This window comes from Phoca vitulina, unplaced genomic scaffold, assembly GCF_004348235.1.
Source record: "Phoca vitulina isolate PV1807 unplaced genomic scaffold, GSC_HSeal_1.0 scaffold13, whole genome shotgun sequence".
Taxonomy (NCBI): domain Eukaryota; kingdom Metazoa; phylum Chordata; class Mammalia; order Carnivora; family Phocidae; genus Phoca; species Phoca vitulina.
The window spans coordinates 34327411-34340261 of record NW_022589716.1 but is presented as its reverse complement, the minus strand read 5'-3'; the positions used below and the strand labels follow the sequence as shown (position 1 = coordinate 34340261).

General features: G+C 42.5%; 1 protein-coding gene across 2 annotated transcripts in view; it reads right to left on the bottom strand.

Moving 5' to 3' along the window:
• LRRN1 (leucine rich repeat neuronal 1) overlaps positions 1 to 10773 on the bottom strand; it is a 41291-nt gene extending 30518 nt beyond the window's left edge. The window contains exon 1 of one of the 2 annotated variants that reach the window (XM_032411819.1): positions 10277 to 10773. The gene's annotated coding sequence lies outside the window, so the exon portion shown is untranslated. Of the gene's footprint in view, positions 1 to 9283; positions 10254 to 10276 lie in introns of those variants that run through there. The other variant, XM_032411820.1, reaches the window with a different exon arrangement.
• Between the last annotated feature and the right edge of the window lie 2078 nt (positions 10774 to 12851).

Here is a 12851-nt window from a genome sequence, read left to right as displayed (position 1 = left end):
TGGTGACCTTCTCTTGCTTTGTAATTGACCCTGCTGCCAAAAGGACTTTTGGTTACACTGCACCGGGTTCTAATCTGGTCCCAACCAGGAGGCTTGCAGTTTGGTCCAGCAAAACAATGATGTTATGAAGATGATGATACCAAGAATCAATAATAACAATGGTAGCAGCATGATTTATTGAGCACTTACAAGATGCTAACCATTGTTCTAAGAGTTTTACAGGCTCCAACAACTTTATTACTGGATCCCTCAGCATTGAAGCTTTGGGGTCTGCTAGTTTTGACAATGTCTTGAATTTAGTTCCTGTTTGAGGAATGGTAGCTCTGAACCAAATCTGTTCTCTGGTTAGAAAATGTGATTATATGAATTACAACTTAGGGGCACTATAATACTTCCAGAGTGAGAAAAGGGAGAGTGGATACAGAACATAATATAGAAACAAAAAAAAGGCTGGAATGTATTCATCTGTCTGGCTTTTCTTTTAAAGCACATCAGCTGACTTAAGATTTCTTGAATGGGCAAATTGAAATCTCTCTTGGGGTCCACCACAAAGGTGTGGTGAATTACTGACTTCACAAACATCTAGTCTGAATCTTGTCATCTCTTAAAATCCCTCCACTTTTCTCTGAGTGAGCATCCTTGGAATGCAGACAGCATACATTCAGAAAGGTCAGATTTCAATGTAATACCACTTCTACTAATTGGTCTTATTTACAAAGTACTTACCTTGGTCCAGGAACTGTGCAAAGGGCTGTAAATGCATGATCTCATTGAACACGTCCAGTGATTCTATAAGGCAGGTTCTATTATTAACTCTATTTTACAGATGAGGATACTGAGGTTCAGTGAAATCACTCCAGACCACACAGCAAAGATGCAGTTTTGGAACTAATTCCTCCCAATTCTGAGTCCTGTCTAGTTATCCACTCTTTTTGCCCTGCCTTGGGCTATACATCCTGTAACACTATGGTAGTGACTCACACTATTCTGATGTATCACTTGCATGTCAGAAAGGTCCCTTAAAGCAAAACAATCTTTAGAAGCAAACTCAAGTGGTTTTTAATATTGCTAGCAGTTTTAAGCTCTTGTATCATTCAATACTTTTCATTAAGAGTCAGCAATCTAAATTCTGCAAATATCAAAGATACTAACTTTTCTCAAAATTAATATTTTACTTCTTTTTTCTGTGTAACAGAAAGGTGCTTTTCAGTTTTTAGAAACCTTCTAAATTTAGACAATGATGATGTAACACGATGCAATGTGATGGTAATGGTTAGAAGAATGCAATCTTTATGCATTTCTATTCATTAAAAATTTTTTTAATCTTAAATATGATTTAAAAATATGCTGTTAATGAGGCGCCTGGGTGGTTCAGTTGGTTGAGCATCCGACTCTTGATATTGGCTCAGGTCATGGTCTTGGAATAGTGGTATTGAGTCCCTGTGTTGGGCTCTGTGCTCAGCAGGGAGTCCACTTGCGACTCTCTCGCTCTGCCCCTCCCCCCGTTCTCTCTCTCTCAAATAAATAAATAAATCTTTAAAAACTATGCTGTTAATAATGCCAATATAAATTTAAAGACTAATTCAATGATGATTGGTTAAATAAAAATACCAAGGTAGATTTCAAAATTTAAATAAAATGCATCGTGTTTTATTTTATATAAACCTCACTTTAATAGTGGAATTACAGAATTTTTAGGGCCAGAAGAGCTACAAGAGCTAGTCTAGTCCAATTCTTTTGTTTTATAGCTGCAATTAAAGATGAAGAAACATAGCCCAGTGTTTTAACAGTGAAAGTTCAGAGTCAGATAGACCCAAGTTCACATCCTTGCTCTGCCACTTACGAGCTCTGAAACTATCTGTCATCCACAGTCACAGAGCCAGTTCTTGCAAATGCCCTGCCTAGAAAGCAGGACTGCTATAAACTGAGAACTCAAATAAAAGACTCTCTCCTCTAAAACAGATGTATATTCATTCATTCATTTGACAAACATTTATTGAGTACACACTAGTTGTATAACCTTGCACAAGTTCCTTGTTTTGTGCCTTAGTTTCCTGCACTGTAAAGTGGGTATCCATATTACAGAGTTTTTGCAAGGATTAAATGAATTAATGCATATAAGATGCATGGGATGGTTCCTGGCACAGTGGAAAGGCAAACAATGTTAGATATCATTACCTTTCTCCTACTGCTACTGCACTCTATATTAGGTAATATAGCAGGGCTCTGGGGATATAATTCAGGAGCCCTATGTAATATTTTCCTCCTAATTACTAAGACATCTCTTTTCCATGGAATGAATCTCTCACTCCATTGTCCTCCTGAGGGTAAAGCCATTTGTAAGCTTCTTTTCTAGGGTTCTGTTTTGACAGTGCTATCCTTCATGCATGAAGAGAAAAATATCTCACCAGCATTTGCCCACATACTTTGTGTTTTTCTTTCAGATGACTTTGAAGACACTCAAGTTTTTTGTTTTTTTTTTAACCTGGTCTCCCAGGTGAGAAATGATGAGTTTGCGAGTATGTGAGGATGTTGGCTGGGATTCCAGAGACGGGTTGCCCCCAAAGGACATAGTAGAACTAACTAGTCCTTTGGGGGTTTTAAACCTTACATGTAGTCCTCACTGCATAGAACCATAATGAGCTGGAAGAACAAGCAGAGAAATCCAGTTAATTGCCACTCCAGTGTCTTCAGTGGTTCTATCATGGCTGGATGAGTTACTATGGATTCCATCAGTGTTCTGGAAACTCTCAGGACATGGGCTGAAGTCCTATGTATCATGATCTTGGAAATCAGAGAATTGTGAAGATGAAAAGAACCTTGAGTGGTCATGTGGCTTCTCAGTCTTGCTTCTCACAAGCAAACATTACGCCATCACAGAGAAGTGCAAAATTAGATCTTTAAGACCTTGAGAGAAGGCTTTTTACAAAACTCATTTTGATGAACAAGTCTTATTATTGAAAACAAAAACATAAACTTGTCAGTATGGAATCTGTCTCCCCTGTTTGTGTATGTGTGTGCACATGTGTGTGTGTACATACACACAAAGTTAAAATACCCCTGCCAAACACAACCAGAAAACCATTGCCACTATTGCTTTTCTTTTGTAGGCAGAACACCCTCAGTTCTTCCAATGTTCTGGGATAGCTCATTTTCTTATCCTACCCATCACTCTCCTATGAACCTTTCTTCCCAGCTTGTCACAAGTATTTTTTTTTTTAAGCTTCTAAGGTCAACTTAAGGTAAGATATTAGAGAGAAAGTCTGGTTAGTCCTTAGGTGTCTGGGAAACCCAGCTTAAATTTCCCTGCATGATACATTTTAATTGATACATCCTAGATCCTCACTCTCCTTGGTAGCCCAAACGCTAGAGTGCTGAGTCACTGTCATATTACCTGTTCTATCACACAGTCCAGGAATCAGCAAGCAGGGAGCCTCGGGTCTCATCCCAGATCCAGTCTTAGGCTAGATGTATGACCTTATGTAAATTCACCTTATGCTAGAAAAGTGAGAGTTGCAACCCTTCTTCTTTTACAGCGCAACCTTAGAAATTTATTAAGTGACTTGTCCAAGGTCACACTGAACCTGTCCATGGCTCTCGGTTCCTTAGTTATTGAAAAAAGAGAGAAAGAATGATACTTGGGGTCTCAGAATGTTACAGGTCAAATGAAATACATATTTAAGAACTCTGCAAAATGTGAAGTTCTAAAATATGAGGCACTATTCACTTTGTCAATGAAGCCCATCTTCTCTTAATGCAGCATGTGCTGTTATAGGTTTCTTACAACTGACTTTCATTCTGTTTCTAGCTTCCTTTCCTGCTTGCTCAAGACACTGAATTCTAACCAGTTTAGAGGGGTCTACCCTCTTGTAAGCAACCATCCCACTCATTTGTGTTCAATGAGACTAGATTTAAAATTGTCTCCTGCCCAACACTTGTGTTCCAGGTGAAAGCCTATTCTGTGAATTAACCATAAGGTTTTTAAAAGACTTTGCTGATGGCCAAAATCTGAATTAAGGCTCCTGTTTCTATACTTTTGTAGCTCACACTTTTGCCATCAGAATACACAGAATACACTCCCCTTTCTGTAACCCCTAATGGGCTTTAACTCCGTGAGGGCAGAGCCAATGTCTTTTAGAGCAGGGTTTCTCAAAACCTTGATACTATTAACACTGGACCAAATAATTCTTTGTTGTGGGGGAACTATCATATGCATTGTAGGATGTTTATCAGCATCCCTGGCTTCTACCCACTAGATGCCAGTAGCATCCTCCACCTTCAGTTGTGACAACTGCCAGAAATGTCTCCAAATATTGCCAAGTTTCTCCGGGGTGGGAGCAAAATCACCCCCAGTTGAAAACCCCTGTGCTTGATCCAGCAGAGTGCCTTTTTCACTCCATAAATATTTGTAGAATACATGACTGATGGAAAGAAAATGCTTCTGATGGATTTAATGTACAAGCTGCAGAAAAATCAAGCTAATTTCTTTTGGTTTTAGTACCTCCTATAATGCCTGGCACACAGCTGGAGCTCAGTATATATTCATTGGGTGAACAAGTGTTCCAAGATCATAAACAGCTTCCTGTATCCCAGGTAAAATTATTTCCCTCAAGAAGGCCCAGGTGAAGTCATAGGGAACTGTCACATTAGGGGGAGAAAATTTTTAAAAGAACAAAAAATTTTCTTAGCTGTGGGATTAGGAACCAGAAAAAAATACCTTGCAGAAAAGAGCATCATGGCTATGTTCCCCAGACCTTTAGCTCTCCATCCCATTGTGGCATTTAGGGCAGAAATAAAATTCTTTGCAGTGGTGATGCTAAAAACATCTAGCATTCCTGCATCTTTTAAAACAACTCAGTTAGGGACATGAAGCACCAGGAGGGTTGCAGGACATCTAGAAGGTCACACATTCAGTCATTAGTGTCAGAGCTGGGAAATGAGCCTGTGCCTTCCTGACTCCCTGTACAGTACTTGATTACAGTGATTATTATGGATGCAAATTAAGACTTATTACTATTGTGAAATAACAATGCAGGTTAATGATATTCTTTATTGCCATGCTAACATTTTTTCTAGAGGGGAAAATTATAGGCATGAAACCAATTAAGCAACCTTTCTTTCTTTGCAAAGCTTTTTAGTGTTCCTAAATGAAGATTCTCTCTTTGTGCTTACTGCTTAATAGTGCAAACTGATTTTTTGTCTCCTAGGTCTTAGTGAGATGGATGCTAATACTGGTGCTGTCTTTTCTTCCTGTATGAATTGAAAATGACTATGCTAATACATTACCTCACAAAGGGCAGTCATAAATAGGAAGAGCAAATATTTTGAAATGAATATTTAATGGGCATCCTGCTATAGAGGTTAGGCATTTTTGGAAATACCTCCCCTTGGAAATCTTTGTGAGCCAAAGTCTTGCAATTGCCCTTTCCTGGACACAACTGAGGGACAGCTCTCCTCTCATGATTGAAATGGTGGCTCCAGAAAACAATGGCACATTAATTGACGTATCCCCCAAACTTTACATAGTGGTCCTTCACTCCTCATTCTACAAAATACAAAAACCTTCACGTAGAAGGATGTCATGTCACATGTACATTGTTATTGTAACTATGGGAACCAAAACATGCCACCAGAGTGTCTGTTTCATACACAAATGAGGGGACAGCTGTGGAGTCCACATGTCTGCCGGTGGTAGAATAGATGTGAGGTAGGATGGCCTGGGTCAGAAAATTACAACTCATTTATATTAATCAGAGCTTTCAAATGACATCCCAACCCCTTTGCCATAAGGAGCGTAAATGGAAGGCAATAAGCCACTGTAAAAGCAGTTTCATTCCATAGCTTTCAAAACCGTGTTGTAAGTAGATGCAGCAGCATCTTCTGAGAGGACTCTCAAGTCCGAGTTGACGGAACTTCGTTGTGCATCACTGAAAGTTTAAGCTTAGTTTCTTTGCATGTCAGGGATGATTTTTCAGTAAGTATAATAGTTCCATCCAAGTTAAATATTTGTTAGTTATGTTATTGGAAGCACGGCTTCCACAAACCCTATAGCAGTTTCACTGAGTAAGTTAGTCCTTCCAGCTCTATTCACTCAACACTATCAGGTTACAAATGAGAAAACTGAGGGCTGGCAGGGTTATGAAACATCTAAGATAACCCAGCTAGGAGTGGATAGTAGCTTCCTTAGCAACCAAATAATGAGTAAAATTGCTAATAATATCCTACCTTTGCTAGACCTTTTGAAAATACCCAAAGAGTAAAAAATAAAATAATATGTAACCCAAACGTTTCTCTTGAAAAAAGTGTTACATAAAATAGCATATATTTTAATTATTGAATAATATACATAATGGTTCTATAGGTGCCATAGGTCTGGAAATATATACTATATTATTTTATCATGTATTATAAATGCAATGTCAACTATTTATTATGCATTTGTCTATGTTTTAAGCTTTGGAGGCCATACCCTGTAATATATCTATATAAAGCAGGCAGATGGTAATATGTTAAAACAAAAAATTTAGAAAACAAACTTCAGTTAAGATTTGTAGAGCGAATGGTTCCCTTGGACAGTAACTATTGAATTTTACAGATTGGCTTTAACTTTTGTCTCCATTCTATACTTTAAGCCAAAAACAAGAGTGGATACATGTTTTCCTGACTTCATCTATATAATTATATTCTCACCCTGAATAAAATATTAATCAAAGCTCTATTCATGAGTCAAAGAAACTTCCATTGTTCCCAGAAGCCAAAATATGATTCTAAAATGGAATTTGCTTTATCTCCTGACTGGCTTAACCCCAAATAGGTATTCAGCATAATAGTTTTGAAAAATTAAATATAATATTTAAGCAACCTTATGTTAGTGTTCAAGTGAATCATTCAAAGAACTATTATTTTGTAGCTGAAAATAAATTTTAAGAAAGCATTATGAAAGGCTCGTAAAAAGTGACAGGCAGATCCTATAATTTACTATATTTTATTTATGGTGTATGGCTTATTTATGGTGGCATAAAAAGCCCACCATTCTGTTTATTTATAGTCATACCCAACTGGCTTGGAAAGTAGCAATATAACTCTATAGAGGCAGATTTTCTTTAGTACCTACCAGTTTGTTCCCATGAGTGTCACTGCTTTAGGATATATGGTAATTGCTCCAGCAATTCAGGTCAAGAAACTAGCCTTAGCAGGGCCTAACCGGAGAGAGTGGTTGAGTTTTCCCTTGCTTTTTTTGAATTCCAGACACTATCCAGAGCTATGCGTATTATCGTTCAGGGCCAGAGTCTGCAGTTAGATCTGGTCCAAGATTTTATTTAGCACAGTGATTTTTTAAACCAGTAAGTACTTTATTACTTTTATTTACCAAGGAATGAGCTCTAATCTTCCCTTTTATTAGAATTGCAGAATAAAGATTTCACAAAGGATAATAACCAAAGTTCTCACAAATGTGAGGCTGTGGTCATTTTAAAGTTATCTGGTTTGTTTCAACAATACCTAGATACTTAACAGTAAAATCGTTTATAGCCTAGTTTAGAAAAGTCAACTATTTTATAGTTAACCCTCAAATCCATAATGAGGACAGAATCTCAGGCTTCAGTCACTATTATTATAATGATTTGTTACTTTCTGACTTCTTGATAGCTTTAAGACACAAATGTAATCTTGGCTATAACATTTTCTTACTGAAATTTGACTCAATTCATCTCTCCCCTCCTGGGAAAATACTGCCTTATGTGTAAAAGTCACTGAACCAGCAAAAATAACTTAAAGGAAACACATAAAATAGCAGACTAACATCTGTTGTGCACCCCTCCCCTGCAAACACCAAGCCCTCAAAACAATGTTGTCTTTTGGGTGGGGGGGAGTGGTATTTTACCGTCCCTTTCAGTGAGTATATAGAATACAGGGGCAAGCACTGTTTAGTGAATAGGTTCTTTTTCCCTTCAACAGTGTTTCAGACTGACAAAAGAAGAGGCCAAGGGGGCTGGCTTGTCAGTAGGTATAATCCCAGGGCTTACGTGCAGCCCACACCACCGGCCTTTTGTTTGGTGGTCACACTACTCCAGGAGGTGAGCTGCACAGTGGTCTATTAGCTAATGTTAGACAAGGCAGAAATTTCCCTAGGTTGGGGTCCAATGCATGACTGCCTCCCATTCATTGTTTGGTCCTGTGACCTGAAAACCCTTCAGGTGACTAGGAACATGATGGTTTCATCACCTTCAGTTCTACAAGTTTGCCTTAACAACTAAAATAATTTTGATCTAATAGTAAACATTCTTCACGTCAGTCAACTACAACTATTTTTCCCATTTGTCTATCTCTGAGGATGGAGAGAAAAGGTGAGAAGGGGGTAAAATTACTAAAAGACAAAAAAAAGAAACTCTGAAAGTTAAAAGGTCAATTCAGTAATCACCTCAAACCACTAGAAATGGATTAAAGTTACTGCCTGCTTCATATAAACATTTTCCTCACTATCCAGCTCAGAACATCCAGCTTGAATGTTGCACAAAAATACTCAGCCAGGTAAAGAGCAAGTAGTACTTTGAGCTTTCAACACAATAGCACTCAGAGAATTTGGCTCTTGAATAAAGGTGTCAGCAAGCCATGGAATTCCTAAACAGAAAAACTCACACTGCGCCATTATTCCATTTTCTTAAGGTCTATTGTTAACTAAAGACTCCTTGTCTTTTCAAATTCCTTCATGTGAATGGATGAGGCCAGACATCTGCCAGGATTCGCTCACATTTGCATGCAAATCAGAGACTTTGGGACACACATGGCCAAGGAGCCAACAACACCACTTTTACTCTAGACTTATACTGATCAAAGTGTCTTCCTGAACTTTCAACATCTCTAGTCCTAGCTCTTAAAAAGAAAGTAATGAGCATATATTATATTATTTAGACCCTGGCGGCAAAGCATACTGCAAAACAAAACAACATACTGTCTTTCAGAAAATCCTACAAGCAAAAGCCCAAATCAGCAATACCTGTTCCCTCACTTAATCTGGCTTTTCCTTTATTATGTAGGTCTGGAAATGAACATGCTAATGGTGACATAAGATTTAGGGAAGGATCCATTTTCTTGGACTCTTGACCTTTGCCTGTGTAGTTCAAATGTCTCAAAACTATTCACACCCCGTCATTCATTCATTCATTCATTCATTCACTGCCAGGCACTGTACTGGTCCCTGGGGCTACAGCGGTGAACCCAACAGACAAGATCCCCCTCTCCCAGAATAGGTACCACCGCCGAGTCTCCCACTCCGCGTATCTACCTCGACTCCTTCGCAAGGGTCCCGGGACGGGTTTTCCACCAGTCCTGGGTGCGTGGCTCCGCTCCCGTGGTTGGATCTTTCTACAGCACCCCAGCCTGCCAAGGCAGGGGACTCCTGCCGCGGGAAGCGGTCGCGACAGGGCCCCGCGAAACGCCGAGTCAGGGGCTGCCCACACCCCTCTACACGCAGCACGAACGACACTCGCTGGCAAACTTTCCTTGCTCCGACCCCGGCCGAGCGGGGAACTCAGCACCGGCTCGGTTCCTGGAGCGGACGGAGACTTGCCTGACATTTCGGCACCCCTGGCAAGCCTCCTGAGGCTGCTGCTCCTGGACTCAAAACGTGTAGGGTGAGGTCTTTTCCCCATTTACACTGCCCGACAGTTGAGTAGATTCTTCCGAATGCTCTGACTTCATTACACTCAATGCTTTGTGAATTGCGTCCCTTGCCCCTTTCTTTATCAACAAGGCCACCACCAAGACATCCTTCCTCTGATCTCTTCCCACTACCTGCCACCTTCCTTTCCCATCTCTTGGTTCTCTTTCCAACTCTCCAGACCCCTTTACCCGCTCTTCTCCGGCCCCGGCTGCCTTACCCGTTCACATCCCAGCAGCCCCTCCTTCCTTTGGATTCCCGGGCACCACCCTCCCCCGCTTTGATCCCTGAAATTCAGCGGGCTTGCCTCCTGTCACTGCCTTTTGCCCATTTCTGTCTGGCCTTCATTTCGAACTATCGCTGTACCGCACCACTGTGGAGGGTTTTTTGGGAGCGGGGTGGTGAGAGGGTAGGGAGAGGGTTACTAGATTCCGTTTCCCCGACTTGGTCATTTTCCCCAGCTCCGTGAGCCGCGCCCCCTCGTCCCCCGTAGGCCCGCAATCTTATCCCGCGGTTCCCCAAACCCTCTCAGGCCCGCCCCGCCGCCAAGTTTGCCTCGACTTCCCCTAGCTGCTGCCCAAACCTCCCGCCATCGCCCGGCTAGGCGAGCGCACTTACCCCGAGGCCCGGCTGGCGGGGGTGTGGGGTGCGCACGGACCCGCGGCGGCAGCAGGAGGAGGACGACCGGCTGAGTGGAGCCTCCCTGCCAGCCCGCAGCGCGCACTGGCTCCTTGGGGGGTTCCCAGCAGAGCACCAAGACAGGAGGAGAGGCAACGACACGAGCAACAGCTGCTGCGCGGGCCTGGGCTCAATCCGACTCTCGGGGGTCGGGGAAGCGGCAGGCAGGATTGGGAAGGAGGGCTGGAGAAGTGGGGTGCAGAGGGCGAGGCAGAGAGCGGCCAGGTCCCGAGGAAGGCACCCGGGGCAACTAGGGATGCCACCGCGCGGATTCCAACGCCTGGGCTAACGCCACCAGCCCCTCTCCCCAACCGGAGGGCGCTGCGGGCGCTGGCGCACGGGCCTCGCCTAGCTCCCCGGCTCGCTGCCGGCGCCCTCGGTGCGCCCCGCTTTGTGCTCCCCGCAGCCGGCGTGCACCTGGTGTAAGCAAAAGCGGTCAGCTGATGGGCTGCGCGCCGATTGGCTGCTTCGCGGTCTCCTCCCCTCCCTCCCGACCCCCTTCCTGGCCTCCCCCTCCCGGCCTCCAGCCCCCGGCTCAGCCCGGTGCTGGGGCACCATCTGTAGCCCGCCCAACAAAGGCGCAGCGCCACGGGTCTCGGGTGGCCCTGCCGTCCTGCGCCGCCTCCGCGACCGCTGCAGGGAGCAGTGGGCCGCCGCTTTTTGTCTGGGGGACGACAGGCTGCGGCTGGGTCAGGGAGGCAAAGCATACTGTCGTTTCTTAGCAAAAGACATTAAAAAAAAAAAAAAAAAAAAAAGAGCCCTTGTTAGGAGGGCCAGCTAGGTACAATGGGGCCCAATCTGCGCAACGTAGAACTTGGGCTCGGAGGCTGAGAATCAGGCAAAAATCAACCCAAGAGAGAGCCAAGTTTCAGTATGAAATCTGACCTTCCTCTTAAAATGCATGGCGATTACTTGGGAAGCAGCTCTGCTCACCACTATTCCACCAATGCTGCACTCATGGTGATTACTTGGGCTGTGTGCTTGCATGTTTAGGTGGCTGTGGAACTGGCTCGTGCCCTTGTCGTGGGAAGTAGTATTTGCGGACACTTAAATGAATGGTGAAGCCACTTCTGATTTAGGGAGGCTTCAGAAAAACAATTCCGAAACTTTGTAATTACACCTTTCCGATTTGTTAGGTGTGAAAGTGTGTTCAGACAACCGGAAGGTTGGGAATGCAGTCTCTTCAAAGTGGGGGGTGTCTGAGAGCAAGAAGTGGAAATGGGTTTTTGGAAACCGCACATGAACCTGAATCTCAACTTCCAGTGACCAGCTTAGAACCAGGCTGGAGAGAAAGAAGCCTTTGGTACTTTTCACTGGGGAATCTGCTAGACAATTATTAACCCCTCATTACTGAACAGCTTCGGGCAAGAATGTGGTGACATTTCCTCATGATGTCCAAGCTTAGAACTTTTGGAGAATTTGGAAGGATACAGTATTACAGAATCATCTTTTGAATTCCTTGACGACATAGTGTAAATTTAATAACAATAACTTCTATGTTGGTCTCTATAGCATTTCTTGATGTCCTTCATAGATGTCTGATAAATACTGATGCTACTAATGTTCATCTCTTTATGTTATTTTGAAACTATCATGGAGATACCAGTGGGTCACAGCTCTAGGGAAAGGAGATGTTAGGATTTAGGGTAGAAGGTAAGTGAAGAGTAGAACAGCTATGAAAAAAGGCCCATTGCAACTAGGGTAGGAGGGTACTGCCTGTAAATAAGATTTAAGAACTTTCTAAGCAAGTGGAGTCTAGAAACTTTCCCAAGATTCATATTTTTATCTCTTTTCCCTTTCTCATACTGATTATATGCAAGTTAGAGTTTGTCTGAAAGAAGGCATGCCTCTGGTGAAAATATGGAACTTGGATGATCAGGGAAAGATAGAACACAGTTTTCTTAGGGAGTCTCCTTTAGGTTTTCCAACCTATCTTTCTGGGAATGGAGGGGAGTTGATGCTGTACCCTGCATAGTGGGGCTTTACAGAGGTATGTCGTGGGGGGCAGTTGAAGCAATTAATGGTGTGGAGAATTATCTTTCTAGGAGGCAAGACTGATAACAGCCTCTGGGTTTTGGAAGAGACTTCATGAGAATGGTATGAAGCCCAGCTAAGAAGAAACCAAATCAGGCACCAGTGTGTGAGGCCAACACTGCTTTAAATCTCAGCACTGCAATTTATGAGATGTGTCCCTCTGGGGGAGCCTTAGGTTCCTTGGCTGTAAATTGGGGTTAATAACAATACCTATCCCAAAGGGTTATGCTGATTGAGAAAGAGTAAGCACATAAAATGCTTAGTGCAGTTCTTGGTATATAGTAAGTAATCAACAAATGTAAGCAGTAGGCATTATTAGCCAGGTAGTAAAAACTGAAGCCAAACATCAGGTCAGACAGGTGGAATAATTAATTCACAAAAGTGACACAGGTGACAGAATATTTTAAAGGCATTAGCACCAACAATGAGAGAAACAGACTTGTCTCCCAACTATTCAATTCATTTCTTTTAAAATCAGCAT